Source organism: Benincasa hispida, chromosome 9 (genome assembly GCF_009727055.1).
Source record: "Benincasa hispida cultivar B227 chromosome 9, ASM972705v1, whole genome shotgun sequence".
NCBI classification, from domain to species: Eukaryota; Viridiplantae; Streptophyta; class Magnoliopsida; order Cucurbitales; family Cucurbitaceae; genus Benincasa; species Benincasa hispida.
The window spans coordinates 57,879,131-57,898,128 of NC_052357.1; positions in this window are offsets into that span (position 1 = coordinate 57,879,131).

Sequence of the window (18,998 nt, forward strand, 5' to 3'; positions counted from 1 at the left end):
AAGAATGGTAAGCCTATATTCAAAGGGGTCAAAATAAATGGGTCTATGTTGTTCAAAGAGTTCAGAAAATGCAATAAGCCCTAGTTGTGACTACCAAGCAGCCTACCGAAGGAGGCCTTTGGCACGAAAGACTTTCATATATTAGTGTCAAAGGCCTCCAAGCTCTTGCCAACCAAGGAATTCTACCTTATGGAATTCATTAGAGCCTATCCTTCTGTGAGCATTGTGCGATAGGCAAGGAAACCAGGTAGAGTTTTGTTAAGGCCCAACATACAACTAAGGCTATCATTGACTATGCGCATTCAGACATTTGGGGCCCTTCACCTTTCCAACTCTTAAGTGGAGTCAGGTATTTCCTAACTTTTGTTGATGATTATTCCAGGAAATGTTGGATATTTTTCCTCAAAACTAAGGATATGATGTTTGAGAAATTCAAAGCATGGAAGACTATGGTTGAAAAACAGACTAACCTTCAAATAAAATGCCTAAGGACAGATAATGGACTTGAGTTTTGTGCAGAAGAGTTTAATGTTTTTTGTAGACAGCAAGGGATTGTTAGACACAAGATTATGAGGTACACACCTCAACAAAATAAGTGCAGAAAGACTAAACATAACAATTATGGAGAGGGTTAGGAGTCTCTTATCAGATGCTAACCTACCAAACAAGTTTTGGGCTGAAGCAGCCTCTTATATAGTCTATACTCTAAACAGATGCCCTCATGCCTTACTTAACTTACTCACTCTAGAGGAAAAGTTGACCAAACATCCACCTAACCTAAGGGTGTTTAGGTGTTTAGGTGCATATGTTTTGTGCATCATAATAAAGGGAAATTAGTTGCTCGTGCAGTTAAATGTATGTTTTTGGGGTTCGCTGAAGAAGTAAAGAGCTTTAGACTGTGGATTCATACTGAGAGGAAGTGTGTAACAAGCATAGATGTCATTTTTAGAGAGACGGAGATGTTTATGCAAAAACCTAACCCTGCTGATTCAACACCACAAGAGAAGAAAAAAACATTTAAGGTGGAGCACTCTCTATTGCCTACAACAGATCCCTCAAGCTCAAATTCTAGTAATTCTAATGGTCAATTGTCTCACCATGAAGAAGAAGAAGAGGAAGCAATATCTGACACTGAGCAAGAGGGATTAGACTTAAGGGATTATACTCTAGCTAGAGACAAGTGAAGGAGAATTATAGTACCACCTTCAAGATATGATGACTACATCAATCTAGCTTTAAATGCCTCAGAACTGGATAATGAGTTAGAACCCTCCACTTTCGAAGAGGCAGTGAGTTATGCTAAGGCAAGGAAATGGATAGAGGTTATGGATGATGAGGTTGAGTCCCTAATAACAAATGACACTTGGGACGTAATTCCTTTACCTAAAGGGTGCAAGTCAATTGCATCCAAGTAGGTGTACAAGTTTAAAGAGGATATTCCAAATGTTCAAGGATCTATATATAAAGCTAGGTTGGTTGCAAAGGGATTCACTGAAAGACAAGGTGTTGACTACAATGGGATTTTTTTCCTTGTAGTCAAATAAACTTCAATCAGGCTACTACTATCTATTGTGGCAAAACAAAATCTAGAGCTAGAACAACTTGATGTTCAAATAATCTTCCTACATGGTTTCTTGGATGAAACCATTTACATGTGTCAACCTAAAGGCTAAGAAGTCAGTGGAAAAGAAGACCATTACTATCTATTGAAGAAGTCTATCTATGGACTTAAATAATCTCCTAGGTGTTGGAACAGAAGATTCAATGATTTCGTACAGTAGAATGGATCTATTAAAAGCTCCTATGATAGTTGTGTCTATATAAACTCTAACACTTATGCTAATCCTTTCTATCTACTTCTATATGTAGATGATATGCTGCTGTCAGGAACTACCATGAAAGATCTAAAGCAAGTAAAATACTTGTTGAAATCAGAAATTGAAATGAAAGACATAGGAAGTGCAAATAGAATATTAGGCATAGACATCAAAAGAGACAAGTCAGCATACAAGTCAAGCATTGATCAGTCATAGTATTGTGAGAAATTAATCAAGAAATATCATATGACAGAGGCTAAGATAGTTTGCACACCAATAGCTCATCATTTTAAACTTTCATAAGAAAATTCACTTAAGGAAATAGATATTGAGCGCTTAAAGAAAATGTCTATTGTTCCCTACTCCCAAGCAGTGAGAAGTCTGATGTATCTTATGATTTCTACAAGGCCAGATATTGCTTATGCTACAAGTTTGGTCAGTAGGTACATGGCTAACCCTGGCAAAAGGCATTGGAAGGCTACCAAGTGGATTATGAGGTACCTAAAAGGCACTATGACTGCCAGACTGCTATATCAACAGACATTAAACAGCGAACTTGAGTTAATTGGCTTTGTTAACTCAGATTATGCAGGGGATTTAGACAGAAGAAGGTCCTTATTAGGTTATATCTTCCTATATAAATGTTGTGTACTTAGTTAGAAAGCTACTTTATAGTCTGTGGCAGCTCTTTCTACAACTGAGGCTGAATTTATAGCACTATCAGAAGCTATAAATGAAGGTTTATAGCTTAAAGGGCTACTATTTGACTTCGGAATCAAACAGAACACGATCAAGATATATTGTGATAATCAAAGTACCATACATTTATCTAAACATCCACAATATCATAATCGTACAAAACATATCGATGTTAAATACCATTTTATACGGGAATAGATAGAAGAAAAAAAAATAGAGGTGCTGAAAATTCATACCTCAGAGAACACCTCTGACATGCTGACCAAGGCATGACCCAACTCAAACTTCAGAAGTGCCTTGACATCATTGGGTTTGAGTTGAGAGACAAAGGATGAAGAAGAAAGGGTTAGCAAAAAGAGGAGATAAGAACTTGTTAAAGTTCATGTCAAGGTGGAGATTTGTTAAGGAATTCATGCTGAAATTAACTTTACAAGTTTGTTATAACTATTCTTTGTAAAGTCCTATATAATTAGTACTTAGCTAGCTTATAAATGTACTGAAAACAAAAGAGACTATCCTAGCTACTTATCTGTATTCTTCAAGAACTCTGCAATATTTGAATGAAACTCAGCTCCTCCATGGATGTGGGATCTCTTATAGTCGAACCACGTTAAAGACTGGTGTCATTCTTCTTCCTCTTCTCTTTACTCTTCATGCATAACTATTCACTCATCATCTTCATCAAATTTCTTTAAGAAGTTCAACAGCATTTCCCCTCTGTTTCTCTATTCTCTCTTGAGCTCCCTAATCTGAAAGAAAGAAAATGAAAGATAGTCATTCAAGGCTATTTGATTGTGTGAGTGCCTAGGATTAATCTTGGCCATCAACGTGTAGAGCAAGATCAAACCTTCACACGGATTGTGTTTTCAACACATGGTATTTGAGGCAAGATTTTCTTTCAGCTGGTTTTAAGCTGAATGAGTTTTTCAGTTTGGGCCTTGGTGTATTTTTCTTAAGCCCATCAAATACATCAACACAGCCAAACAGAATGTGTGTTAATAATTTACTTTTTTTTTTGAAAAAAATTTAGGCATAATAAATTTAGGAATTTAAATTTCATTTTGTGTTGGAGATTGTACCCATGTTTTGGAGGGAGTGAGGAGACCCACCAATGTAGTTTTGGTGGACGACCCACACATATGCCGTCATCCGGTCGGGTGCGTGAGGGGCGTGTGTGTGATTATTTTTCCATAAAAATATAATATTTTTATTATTATTTATTATTTATTTATTAAAAAGAAAAAATTTCTTTTAGCCATTGGCCACCTATCGGTCTTCCGCCTGCGGCTTTCGAGAACACGTTTAGAGGTTGAATGCGTTTACCTCTCGTGGCATTTCAGTGCTGAAGGCCTATAAAAGGCACATCTCTGAACAGTCTTTTAACACAAAACATTCATTCTCTATCGCTTTCTTCTATTTTCTTTTCTCATTTTTTGAGCATTCAATCAAAAAGGTGTATGTTTTTATCGGTAATGATGCATTTTCGATCAAGTTTTTTGGGTTGTTTTATCTTGGCGATGACATGACAGTATTTCTAACCTGCTTGCATACTTGACAGGGTCGCAAAACGCCTTAAAGAGAGTGAGCTCTACGACTCGGCCTATAACGAGCTTTTGTTTTGTAGGTTCTATTCGTTGTTACTATCCTGTTCATCATCTAAGGGTATTGTTGTTTACAACATATTATCATTTCATTGTAAAATTTGAAAGATATAATTGAAAGTACACTTGTTAAACTTGCAAGGCAATATCTGTTGGATAGGAATAGTGAAAATGAGAAAATAAGAGAAAAGGAAGGAGAAGAGAGAAAGCCATAACCATGGAATAAAATGAGGAGAGGTTGGGGAAGGTGAGGAAGGGAGGGGAGAGAGAGAATAATTAAAAAAGCCATGTAATCTTAAAAATAATATAATGTTAGAAAAGTTGTCCACCCCATTTACAATATGCCATCTGAATCCGTTAGGTTAAATTTTTCATTAATTAATTGACGGTCAAATTAACATAAGCATTCTTTAGAATCATTTTCCAAATCTTGATCACGAAAATATATCTTTTCAAACTTTAAGGATCAAACATGTGCTAATTCCAAACCTCATGGACAGAAAGCATATTTTACCCAATATTTTATTATTAATAGACAACACTAGTATTAAAAACGAAGGTAGTATTTAACTGTTTTTGAATTAGTAATTTTATGCAAACACGAATTATTTATTTATTTTATTGATAATCAGTAATATCAATAATAAATAAAGTATCCTATCATATTACAACAACTATTGAAAACATTATTTGATGGAAAACCGTCACAACGTGGTTACTTCATAAGAACGATTGTAGCGGCCCATCAGAATATTTCTCCAACGATTCTTTCGTACTTATTTCTATTTATAATTAATTGAATGGGCATCGACCATATACTTGAGCTTGGAGGCGTAGACCTAAAACAACTTGGAGAGGGTCCTTTCTAATGCTAGTCAAACCAACATTTTCTTCCATATTGAGTAACTCTGCAGATGGCCTATCAATCTCAAAACCATGAAGCAGATTTGCAAGTGTTAAATGCATAATTTGAAGAGCAAAAGAGATTCCTAGGCACATTCTACGTCCACTTCCAAATGTCATCAATTGGGAACTTTGACCTCTAACTTCAAAATCTTTGTGGCTCGTTAGAAATCTTTCCAGGCGAAACTCACAAGGATCTTCCCATACAAGTGGGTGTATTTGAAGCTTTTGAATATTCACTATGAGTTGTGTCTCTGTTGGAATATGATAGCCAACAATTCTACAATCTTCCATAGATTCATGAGGAATTTCAACTGGTATTGCAGGATACAAGCATAACATTTCCTTCACAATTGCTTGAAGATATAAAATATCTTTTACATCAGACTCTTTCACCTGTCTCTCTCCCAATTTTTTCATCTAATTCAAATTGAACTTTCTTGAGTATTTCTTGATTGTTGAGAAATAAAGAAAGAGCCCCATATCATTGTTATCGTTGTAGTGTTAGAATCCGCCAATATGAGAAACTACACAAGTTTCAACCAATTTTAATTGGGAAGTCTTTGAAACGTAAGACTTAAAATAATCTGTATATAAAATTCTATAATTTTAAATTAACACTTTTGGACGTTAATTAATATGCTATCCTAATAGAAATCGAATAATGCAGGTTTGTCATCTAATTTTTAATAAATTAGCTACTACATCAATTCTATTTCATCCTTTTAATGGAAAAACTATTCTAAGAGTATTCTTTGAGATAATTTCAATTCAATAAAGTTTAAAATGAAAAAGGTTCAAAGTCTAAAGGTCAAGCTTAATTATATTACATCAATCCTAAATTAAAGAGTATTTTCTATATTTTAATCATTTATTAGTAACTTGGATAAATGTAAAATTTACGTTAGAAAAAAATCAATTATTCAAAAGCATTTTTTTGATTATTAAATGTCTTATAAAAAAAAAAGTACTTAGGGTTAAATTCTTTGGAGTTAGAAAACCTATTCATTTCAAATAACTTTTATGAAATTATACAATAGGATCACCCTAAAGTAACTGATAACTCTGTATATTGTTTTACACATCCAATAGTTATTAGGTGATATAGTATTAATATGTGTGACCATTTTTGAACAATTTTTTAACCAACAAACACTTTTTTAGCGATTCATATGGGTGCATCGCAAGATACATCTATTTTTGTACATCGCAGTCTAATTACACATATATATGTATGTGCATATATGTATATATGTATATACATGTATACATGTACATGTGTGTGCGAGAGTTTTTGAACCTAAGATGGCCAAACAAAACGCAAACAATCAGTAGAATAAATAAAAAACGGTAAAGAACGAACACCAAGATATATAGTGATTCGACCCGTTTGGTCTACATCCACTTGAGAACCAGCTTGAATTAATTTTATTATGAACAATAAGGAATTTACAAATTACAAATAATCAACAATAATCACCAATCTGTAATTTCAAAATTGTGCATATGTGTATATATATACATGTGCATATGTGTATATATATACATGAATTGCCATTTGTCATGTATCCATAATTACCAGAATGACATTGGGCCTTTAATTTCACCAAAAATCCAATAAAACCCACTTAAATACCGTGTTATTTTCTACAATGTGCATATGTATATATATATATGGGTACATATCCATATGTGCACCTATATACATGTGTGCATATATGTATATATATATATAAACATATTTGCACATATGTATATATATATATATATATACATATGTAGACTTGATAACTGTATTGGCATCATAGGTTGACAGTTGTTCCATATCATCTTTAACAGCTGAAAGCATCACATCCATGAAATCATGCGCCTGAAAATTCCTGTTTTGTTGATGCTCTTGAAGGCATTTATCAAACACCACGTCAAGCACTTTGGCTGTCTTCTTCGTGACCGATCAATGGTCCATGCTCCCTTTGATGCACATATCTTAGCACATCTCAAATCTAGTCCAATAAAATACTACCATGTGACTTTTTCTTCTAAACAATAATTTTTTCATGATTACTCTTTTGAATGGTAAAGAAGTAGGAGCCTATAGGTTAGATACAATCTAAGCTCCACCTAATCATTACTCTAAAATGTATCAAAAACCACACTAAGTTTTATGAAAAAAACTTTGGTGAAACCCATATTGCACCAATAAAAAATTAGTCATGTGATTATTAATGTTCTCTAAAAAATTATTAAAAATAATTACTTTTTGTGGATAGAGAAAAAGAAGTATGGACTTAGACTGCACACTCAAATAAAAATAAAGATAATCATTGTTTATTTTTTTTTGCATCTCACTCAAATTGTTTAGTTATAATGTCAGATAAACTCTTTCACTATAATTTTTCTTTTTTTTTTTCTTTTTCATTTTTTTATCATTCGGATGTAAAATGAATAAAGATAGGTACATCTTTAAAAATATTTTAAGAAAATTTTATAGAAAGTTGATCCAATGGCTATATTTATTTTTAATTATTTTTAAAAAATAGCCATCGACTTGCCACATTCATGATATTAATATTTTTGTAGCTTTTCTTGTATTGGCCCATGGTAGTATTTTTGGAATTTTCCTCATACACATTGAATGGTTCAAAATTATTTATCCAATTCTCAACGTCTTCAATAATTTCTTTTGTATTTCTATCATGGACGAAAATGGTAGAAGTAGATTCATAATTTTGCAGCATTTAGATTTATGCAGGAGAAATTATAAAAAAAAATAGGAATTTATATTATATAGTTATTTGAAGATATATGCATACTTTCTATTTTATAATTCATGGCCATTGTAAATGGTTTCATTGAATATTTTTTTTTAACTTGCATAATTCAAAAGATTTTAGTTACAGTTTTAAATATTTGTTAAATATTTTGTGTCACGGATTTTATAGAAATGTTTTCAGGATATATTTATCTATATTATTTTAGGCTACAGAATAGATTTCTTTGCATGTTAAAATAATTATAAACATTATTATATTTACAATAATTCCCTTCTGATTTATCTTTTGTTTGCGAAATAGTTAGGAAAGATTAATATTTTATGTTGTTTAAAATTTTGGTTTGAGAATAATTAAATTATAGAACAACCCTACATATTAAAAAAACTCTTTATTAATTTGTGACCTTCTCATTTTTAGTTGATCTACTGAAGATCAATAGTCTTGTTTTGGTCGTAACATTTAAAAAGAAAAGATAAATTACAGAGAAGACGCCATAAATAGTTATAAGAAAAGAAAAACTAGTTATCAATAGCTTCTCGAATCTTAACAGAAAATAGAAAAAAAATCATATCGATGGAATAATAAGTTATAATTCATCGGTTGGTTGTATCATTAACCATTTCTTTCTTTTGTTGCGAAAAACTTATCATGAATCCATTGATTTCTGTCACTTTCGTTATTGCTATTGGGCTGGCCGTCAGGCTTGCTTCTATTGGATCTGGGGTTAGGTCAAGATACTGCTACATGCCAAGCTGTAGAAAGGATCACGAGACAACACAAGGTGGAGGGAAGAATCCAAGATACTTTATTGCTTAGTCTAGCTTTTATGGAAGTTTAATTATTTATGGATAGGTGGGCAGCATTAACACTTTTATTTCGAATTCTTTTGTTTAATCCTAAAAATTTATGTATTTTTTTTCATATTTACAAAATATTTATTGTGGATAAAAAACTCTTCATCTTTCAATTTTAAAATTTAATTAAAGTGAAAAATAGAGGATTTGAGTGTTTCCAATAAAAATCTTATCTGATTTCATTTATTTCAATAAGAATTTAAGGTGTAAATTTTCATGATTCAACAATATTTTTATTTTATAAGATTTTGCAAACCAATTTAACTATGTATTCTATGATATATTCTATAATAGTAATAATGATTTTGAGAAAAGAAATTAAATATTCATAGAATTAAAAAAGAAGGTTTTAACTTAATCAACTAATGTCATGGTTTCAATATCTCATTAAAATTGCAACAAATTTACCCCATTGATGAGCTAATGTACAAATTTTTATTTATAATATATCTTATAGAACCAATTACATTTAGTCACTTAATTGATCTTTTTTCTATCCATCTTAGATCAATTTATATCAATAAAATGAAAATATCTTTTTGTCGTTATCGAAGACGAAATTTTAAGGTAATAAGTATATAATATGAATAGAACAAGAGAGGGGAGAAATACTAAATTAAAAGGTTAGTCAAAGATATATACAAGTTATTCACACTCTCTCTTTTTTTTTTTTTTTTTATTTCACTAATATTAATGAAATTTCAGTTATTGATTAAGGTGAAGTTCCGTAAAAACACCTGTCTTTTTTAAAATATCATGAACAGATTATTTAAGTTGAACACCATTTTCAAGGAATTATAGAATAGCAAGAACATTTAAAATTTGAAACATCATGTGAAATGAATTCCATAAAACAAGAAAAATCCTATTTTAAAAATAACTAAAATAATAATAATAATAATAAAATAAGTGGTAAGAACGTAATATGTGGGTGCCTACCCCCAGGTACTATCTTATTATGAGGTAGTATATTATTATGCGTAGTATCTTATTGGACAATCACTATGTCTATGTTCTTTTGTGTTGAAAGTATGGGTTCACATAAAAACTTATATTCTGAACACTCTTGTATTTTTTTTTTTTTTTTTTAAAGAAAGAAATCGAAGATTTATCTTATTCCTATACAATTCTTATGTATGTGAATATCAATCCATTTTCCTTTTTCTACATAACCAATCTTCTCATATACGGTTAACTTCTTATAGGCACCTTTTTGGGTGAATATATTTTTATGGAAAAATAGAACATCAATCAAAAAATTTATCAAAAGCTAAGCTCCACCATACGCTTTTGTATAGGCACCTTTACCATATATGATTAGCTTCTTATAGGCGTCTTTACCATACTCTTTTGTATGGTAAAGAAGTGGGCAATCTAAGCTCCACCTAATCATTGCTCTATAATGTATCAAAAACTACATTAATTTTTATGAAAAAAAATTGGTGCAACACCTATTGCACCAATGAAAAAATTATCATGTAGTTATTAATGTTTTCTAAAACATTATTAAAAATAATTTGTATTAATTTGTATCCCTCTCATTTTTAGTTGATCTATTGGAGATCAATAGTCTTGTTTTGATTGTAACATTTAAAAAGAAAAAATAAATTACCGAAAAGTCGCCATAACAATTTTTAAGAAAAGAAAAACTAGTTATAAGTAGTTTCTCGATTCTGAACAAAAAATATAAAATAAGAGAGAGATTTTGCTACTTCAATTCGGAGTTTTTAGTTAGATTAATCTTAGTGATGGAATAATAAAAAATTCATTGGTTGGTTGTATCATTAACCATTTCTTTCTTTTGGTGCGAAGAACTTATCATGAATCCATTGATTTTTGCCGCTTCCATTATTGTTACTGGATTGGCCGTCGGGCTTGCTTCTATTGGATCTAGGGTTACGACAAGATACTGCTGCAGACCAAGCTGTAGAAGGGATCACGAGACAATGCGAGGGAAGAATTTGAGGTACTTGACTGCTGCAGACCAAGCTGTAGAAGGGATCACGATACAACGCGAGGGAAGAATTTGAGGTACTTTCTTGCTTAGTCTGGCCTTTATTGAAGTTTAACTATTTATGGACAGATTGCAGCTTAGCACTTTTATTTCGAATCCTTTTAATTAATCACAAAAAATTATATATATATATAAAATTTTTATCGTGGATAAAAAAAACTCTTTATCGTTCAATTTTAAAATTTAATTAAAATAAAAAAATAGGAGATTTGTGCGTTTCCAATAAAAATCTTATCTAATTTCATTTATTTCAATAAGAATTTAAGGCTTAAATTTTCTAAACTTAACAATGGTTTTAGTTAATAAAATTTTAGGATTACTCTTTTGAATGGTAAAGAAGTGGGGAGCCTATAGGTTAGATGCCACCTAAGCTCGATCTAATCATTGCTCTAAAATGTATCAAAAGCCACATTAATTTTTATGAAAAAAACTTGGGTGCAACCCGTATTACACCAATAAAAAAATTGTCATGTTGCTATTAATGTTTTCTAAAAAATTATTAAAAATAATTATTTTTTTGTGTGTAGAGAAAAAGAAGTATGGACTTAGACTGCACCTAAGTACTATTCATTTTTTGCATCTCACTCAAATTGTTCAGTTATAATGTCGTAACTTCATAAACTCTTTCACTATAATTTTTCTTTTTTTCTTCTTTTTCATTTTTTATCATTCGGATATAAGATGAATAAAGATAGGTACATCTTGAAAAGCACTTAAGAAAATTTTATAGAAAGTTGATCCAATGGCTATATTTATTTTTAATTATTTTTAAAAAGATAGCCATCGATTTGGCACATTCATGATATTAATATTTTTGTAGCTTTTCTTGTACTGGTCCATGGTAGTATTTTTGGAATTTTCTTCATACACATTGAATGGTTCAAAATTATTTATCCCATTCTCAACGCCTTCCATATTTTTTTTATATTTCTATCATGGACGAAAATGATAGAATGAGATTTATAATTTTGCAGCATTTAGATTTATGCAAGAGAAATTATAAAAAATGGTTTCATTGAATAATTTTTTTTAACTTGGTTAATTCAAAAGATTTTAGTTACAGTTTTAAATATTTGTTAAATATTTTGTGTCACGGATTTTATAGAAATGTTTTCAAGAAAAATATATTTATTTATCTTATTTTAGGTTACAAAATAGATTTTGTTGCATGTTAAATAAAATTATAAACATTATTATATTTGCAATAATTCCCTTCTGATTTATCTTTTGTTTGTTAAATAGTTAGGAAAGATTAAGATTTTATGTTGTTTATAGATTTTGGTTTGAGAATAATTAAATTACAGAAAGTTGTTGGAGAGGCTCGATCTTTCGTCTACACATTAAAGAAAATCATTATTAATTTGTAACCCTCTCATTTTTAGTGGATCTATTGAAGATCAATAGTCTTGTTTTGGTTCTAGCATTTAAAAAGAAAAAATAAATTACAGAAAAGTCGCCATAACAATTTTTAAGAAAAGAAAAACTAGTTATAAGTAGTTCCTCGATTCTGAACAGAAAATATAAAATAAGAGAGACTTTTTGCTACTTCAATTTGGAGTTTTTAGTTAGAAATCTTAGTGATGGAATAATAAGTTATAGGTTGTATCATTAACCATTTCTTTATTTTGGTGCAAGGAATTTATCATGAATCCATTTATTTCTTCCGCTTCCATTATTGTTACTGGGTTGGCCGTCGGGCTTGCTTCTATTGAACTTAGGGTTAGGTCAAGATACTGTTGCAGGCCAAATTGTAGAAGGGATCATGAGACAATGGCAGGGAAGAATTTGAGGTACTTTGTCGCTTAGTCGGGCTTTTATGGAAGTTTAACTATTAATAGACAGGTTGCAGCAGTAGCACTTTTATTTCGAATCCTTTTGTTTAATCCTAAAAAATTATATATATATTTTTTCATATTTATAAAATATTTATCGTGGATAAGAAACTCTTTATCGTTCAATTTTAAAATTTAATTAAAGTGAAAAAATAGGGGATTTGAACGTTTCCAATAAAAATCTTATCTAATTTCATTTATTTCAATATGAATTTAAGGTGTAAATTTTCTAAACTTAACAATGGTTTTAGCTAATAAGATTTCGAAAACCAATTTAAATATGTATTCAGCGGGATATATTCTATAATAGTAATGATGATTTCGAGAAAAGAAATTAAGGGTTCATAAAATTAAAAAAGAAGTTTTTAACTTAATCAAATAACATCATTGTTTCAATGTCTCGTTAAAATTGCAACAAAATTACCCCATTGATGAGGGAAATTACATATTTTTTTATTTATAATATATCTTATAGAACAAATTAGTTCATTTAGTCACTTAATTGATCTTTTTTCTATTCATCTTAGATCAATATATATCAATAAAATAAAAATATCTTATTGTTGTTATCGAAGATAAAATTTTAAGGTAATAAGTGTATAGTATGAATAGAACAAGAGGGAAAAATACTATTTTAAAAGGTTCAGTCAAAGCTATATACAAGTTATTCACACCCTCTTTTGTTTTTTTTTATTTCATTGGAATTTCGGTTATTGATTAAGGTGATGTTCCATAAAAATGCATGTTTTTTTAAATATTATGAACAAATCATTTAAGTTGAGCACCATTTTCAAGGAAATATACAATAGCAACAATATTTAACGTTTGAACCATCATATGAAATGAGTTCCATAAAACAAGAAAAAAATCCTATTTTGAAAATAACTAAAATATTAACAATAATAAATAAAACAAGTGGTAAGCACGTAATATGTGGGTGGCTACCCGGGGTGCTATCTTATTATGAGGTAGTATATTATTATGCGTACTATCTCATTGGACAACCACTATGTCTATTTTCTTTCGTTTGAACTCCACTTAAAAACTTATATTCCAAACTCTCTTGGTTTTTTTTTTTTTTTTTTGAAAGAAAGAAATCAAATATTAGTCTTGTTCCTATACAGTTGTTATCTTTCCTTTTTCTACGTAACCAATCTTCTCATATGTGATTAACTTTTTATAGGGGCCTTTTTGAGTGAATATAATGGAAAAATAGAACATCTTGTTAAAGTGTTTGCTAATTATTTTTCGGCTATCTTACGGGTCTTCAAGGATCCTTTTATGCATTAGGTTAGATATCAAGGAAAATCTATTTAGGTTTCAAAAGATACGCCAATTCTAATTAATAAGTGAAAATATTACATTGTCAATTTATGACAATGTAATTTTTATGTGCGGTCAGAACAAGAAAGGTTCTATATAAACCAATTATCCAAGCGTTCTGTTGACTTTTTGAGCTATATTTCAAGTGTGCAATTAAATCCTTTAGTGGTATGGAGTAAGATGTTAGAAAATTTATTTCTAATAGATAATGCTACAAACTAAATTCTTTCATTTTTTATGCTTATCAAATCTTCTTAAAAAAAAAATAAAAACAAAACTTAAACTTTAAAAAATTATTAATTCCCTCACTAAGAAAGATAGATGAATCCTTTTTTGTATTAATATCCTTTTCCTTGAATTAGTAGTCGGATGTATACAACAAAAGTTAAGTATAAAATTTGATTGAGATAGATTCTTTCAAAATAGTAATTGAATTTACTAATTGAGTTTACAAAAAAAATCGGAGCTAGAACTGATATATTTTGCTTTAAGATGAAAAATTAGATCAAAGTTTACTATGTAAAATGGATTTTGTATCGTCCAAATTCCATTTGTGTATGTGCTTCCTGGAAACGTACAGTACTCTATTTCATTAGAAAAATTAGGCGTAATCAACTACACCTAGTACGGTATTCATTGAATCCTGATTATGATGCTACCAATAATTGTAGTAAATCATATATGACACATATGCCTTTCTCTCATCAATTACCACTCGCTGAAAAAATAAGAATTTCTATTTTTTTTTTGGTGACAATGTGAAAAAAAAAATATGAGAGATCCTCTTTGGAGTAAAATTAAGTTATGTTATTTGTTCTCATTCCTTTCTTCACTCATGGTTCGATATTTTGGTGTCCTGGGCCTAGAGGAACTAGCTACTAGCTAATCAGACGTGAGCCCCTCCTCGAGCAGATTCCTCCTTTTGCTCCTCATCGTATGGGGTATTAACAGCCGTTTCCAATTGTTATTCCCCTCCCAAGGGCAGGTTCTTACACGTTACTCACTTGTCCATCACTGGAAACACCACTTCCCATCTGACTTGCATGTGTTAAGTATACTGCCAGATGTTCATCCTAAGCCAGGATCAAACTCTCCATGAGATTCATAGTCATTGGGCCTAGAGGAACCAAACCAATCCATCCTGAACTTGATGGTTAAACTCTACTGCAGTAACAATACTATATGGGAGGTCCCGCAAAAAAATAGCTCAACGCCAGGATGATAAAAAGGTTAACACCTCTAATTTTTTTGTACTTTTCAATAGTCAATATCCATATGAAAAAAAATGAAAAATGAAAAGGTCATCTTATTCAAAACCCCTTCTTTCCCACTTTTGTCTCTCACTTCACACCTTGGAACGCACTGTTTGGGGCAATTATGGATCCTAAGAGCCAATTTTTCCTTCGTTTAGCCAATTTCTCATGAAAAGTAAAATGGGTAAAGTAACTTTCTATTTATTGTTGTAGAATAAGAAGCCTTCATATTTTAATGCATATATTTAATTTATTCAGAGCTATTAGAGTGGGATCAACTTTTTTGGGAATATGGGTTGAAGCAATAACAAGAATATTTCTAATGGAACATCTTTCACAATATCTGGAGAGATAGTTCACCGATAGACCAAATGATAAGTAATTCAACTCATTCACATCCAAATCATGAGTTTTTGGAATCCATATTATGCAAGAATGTTGGATTTTATGTCCTAAAACTCATGGTTTGTAAACAATAAACTTATTCTGTAATCAATAAAGTTGTTATTGAAGTTTGATTCAATAAAAATATTATTGAATATATGAATTGTTTATTTTGTTTTAGAAATAAAACCAATAAACTAAAAGATCCATGACTATTACATGAATACTTGAACTTTATGTGGAGACATCAAAGTGGATGAGGTTTGAGTAAATAGTCAAAATAATCTATAGTATACGAATAAGGTTGGGTGCCTTATTCTAGTAAAACTATTGGATGTGGCCAACTCTGTAGTTGTTACAATTTGTTGTAAAGTGCTACAAACGAAGTGATCTTGATTCTTTCATGTTGTGACATGAGGAGTGGGGGCATCTTGTGTCACATCTCGTCCCAGACCACCCTCTTAGCCTAGAGAAGAGCGTGACTCCTTTGGCTGACACTTACTACATAATAACTCTTGCGGAATAACTCTGATACCAAAATATAACTTATATACAGCGAAATGTCTTTAAGCCAAAATTTATTAATTCAGAAACATAACATATTTAGAGTCATTACAACACTAGATTCACAAGTCCTAAAACCCAAAAACCCTAGTCCCTATATGAATAACAGTAACATGTGTACAATATTAACAGTAACCACCTAAACCGACGGGTTACAAATCTCTTATTCCTTTAGTGGCAGAGCAGATGCAGAGCTATGTTCAGAGGATTTGACCGCTAACTATGGGGGAAAAAAAGAAAACATTTGAAAACGGGGTGAGCTTATGCCCAGTGAGTGACTTAAGAAAGATAATTGATTATCATGCAAAATCTCAATAAAGAGTTTAACTGAAACATAAGCTTCTACAGTACTTGTACAGCAGTATAAACATTTTCCAAGCATAGAACATATAAAACTATTTTAATCATAAAACAGTAAAACTATTTCTCAGTCAAGGATAACCCTACTGTGGGTAAAGACAATTCGAACACCAACTACTAGCCAAGAGAGAACCCTTTTGCTCAATCTCTGACTCTAACTACGTGCACGTGGCCATACTAAGTACCGTCATACCTTGGGTACTTCTACTCAGATACCTTCTCAAACGTCCTTCAGTATCTGGTTGGTTTGGTACCTTCTCAAACATCCTTCAGTACCAATAGATACCTTCTCAAATATCCTTCAGTATCTAGTTGGGCAGATACTTTCTCAAATGTCCTTCAGTATCGCGTTTTAAGTAAAACTAGTTATAAATGACTTTCTCTTTAAAGCATGTAAAGTATAACACATATAAAAACATGGATTTAAAGGTACTAACGCATGCTGCACATATAAATAGCTTTTTAACAAACTTCTCACTCATGCATGCGTTTAAAACATAATTCATAGATTGCTTGGAAATCACTTTGTAAAACTAGTTGGCATGAGAATATTCTTCTTTAAAACATATTTTCTATAACACGTTGTAATCAAACATTTAAGCAATATTTTAGTCAAAACGTTTTAGGCACTCACCTTGATTGCTTAGGAGCTTTTCACTCTAGTAGCTCTCTTTTCTACCTCGGGCTCCCTTTTCACTCATAGAATCCAGATTCAATTTATAGCTTAGATTACTCATAGTTATGTACCTTATTTTGAGATACTTCCTTCTACAAACATGTTCTAAAATTTCTCAAGAAGCTTACCCTAAATTTTGAGCTCACGTCTCGTGGTTTAGCCGGAATCACAGAATCTTCAAGACTGGCCCAAGCTGATTCGACAGCCTGACCCTTCTATCTTCTTCTTAGTTTCTAGCCCGACCCCTTCAAGCTTTTCCTCCGGAAGCCCTACCTTGAAAACTAGACTTTCAAGCTTTCAGGTGCTTTGGAATCACTCCAAACGCAGGAGTTAATTGGAGAAAACTCCTCATCCCCAGTTGATGCATCTCCTCAGACCTCACTGTCCAATGCGTCCTCTAGTGTCTACGCATGGATTTAAGCTTTAACGCCAAGGTTTGCTCTACTCTCCCACTCTTTTTTTTGGTATTTCTGAATTGTTGATTCTAAAAATGAAAGTCTCATGGCTCTATTTATTAGGCGTCCAAACCTTCTTGGAGTTTGAACCACCTACTTGGCAGCATGGCCAAGTGTCCTTCTCTCATCCCATCAACGTAAATGATGTGGTCATCGCAAGCTAAGTGTCCTTCTTCCTCACCTTGCTAATGCATGACTCCAATAGATACCACCCACCTCACATTCTTAAGGTTAAAGGCTTTTCTCCTAGAAGACAGATGGTTTTGATGATGTATCCTGATGATTTTCATCCTTCTATGCGTCTAACTCTTGGTTGCTCATGCTAGTCCATAAGCAACGCATGCCTCTACTCAACGCATGCAAGCCAATTCACTATACAGACAGTTCAACTTAGTTAACATCGCATGGAGCTTACCATCAAACTTAACGCATGGGGTGACTGTCCATTCTTGACGTATTTTCACTCGCATGCTTGCTTGGCATGGGCACATGGTGCAGGCCATCAACGCATGGCGTGCTACAATAGGTTGGCCACTCGATGCATGGGCGTGCTTAGCCGCTCCGACGATGGGCGTGCTTGGCCCGTATGGGCCTGCGTGCTAGTGCCTTGATGCTTGGATGCCGGGTGCTTTTAGGCGCTTGGATTGCGGCTGCTTCGACCCTGCATGGGCGTCCTCTCAGCCGGCGTGTTGCTAGCCATCACTCGCGTCGCTCGCATGAGCGCATGCATGGGCGTTGCTAACAAGCTTGGCTATAAGGGCAGGCAGGACCTCATGCGCACGCAATGGGCCTGATGTCGGCAGGGTGTCTCACAGCATAAAGGTGTGCCATCTCGGCAAGTGGCGCTCAATGCACGGGCGTATGCACTTGAGAAATGCGTCCGGTCGGGGCTGCTCGACGTATGACTGTCATTCCATGCATGCCTCGCCCACCCGTGTGCCTTCCAACGCATCATCTCCTTTTTCCTTCTTCAACCGCATGCCTTCACCAACAATTCTTCCAACACATTAACCCCACTCTAACACACAAAATTCTATACTTAGCCAAATTTCCAAAATTTTTCACAAAAGTTAACCTTCAAAATTTCCTTTTTTCTCTACCATTTCACCCTAGTTTCCACATCAACCTACTCATCACACTAATCTCAATAGAGAACATACTCAATTAGAGAAATTGGGATTCGGGGTTCACATTTACCTCCCCTTTATAAAAATTTTGTCCTCGAAATTTCGCTACAAGTCCGTCAATTAAACAACTGTGATTGTCTTATTCCTGATTTGCTTTTTGGCTTCCCACGTCGCTTCTTCCGTGTTATGGTTTCGCCATAGTACCTTTACCAATGGGATTGTCTTATTCCTTAAAACCTGTTCCTTTCTTTCAAGAATCTTCATTGGTTTCTCTTCATAAGACAAATTCTCTTTCAACTATAATGGTTGCTCAGGAAATACATGGGTAGGATCTGGCACATACTTTCTAAGCATTGTCACAT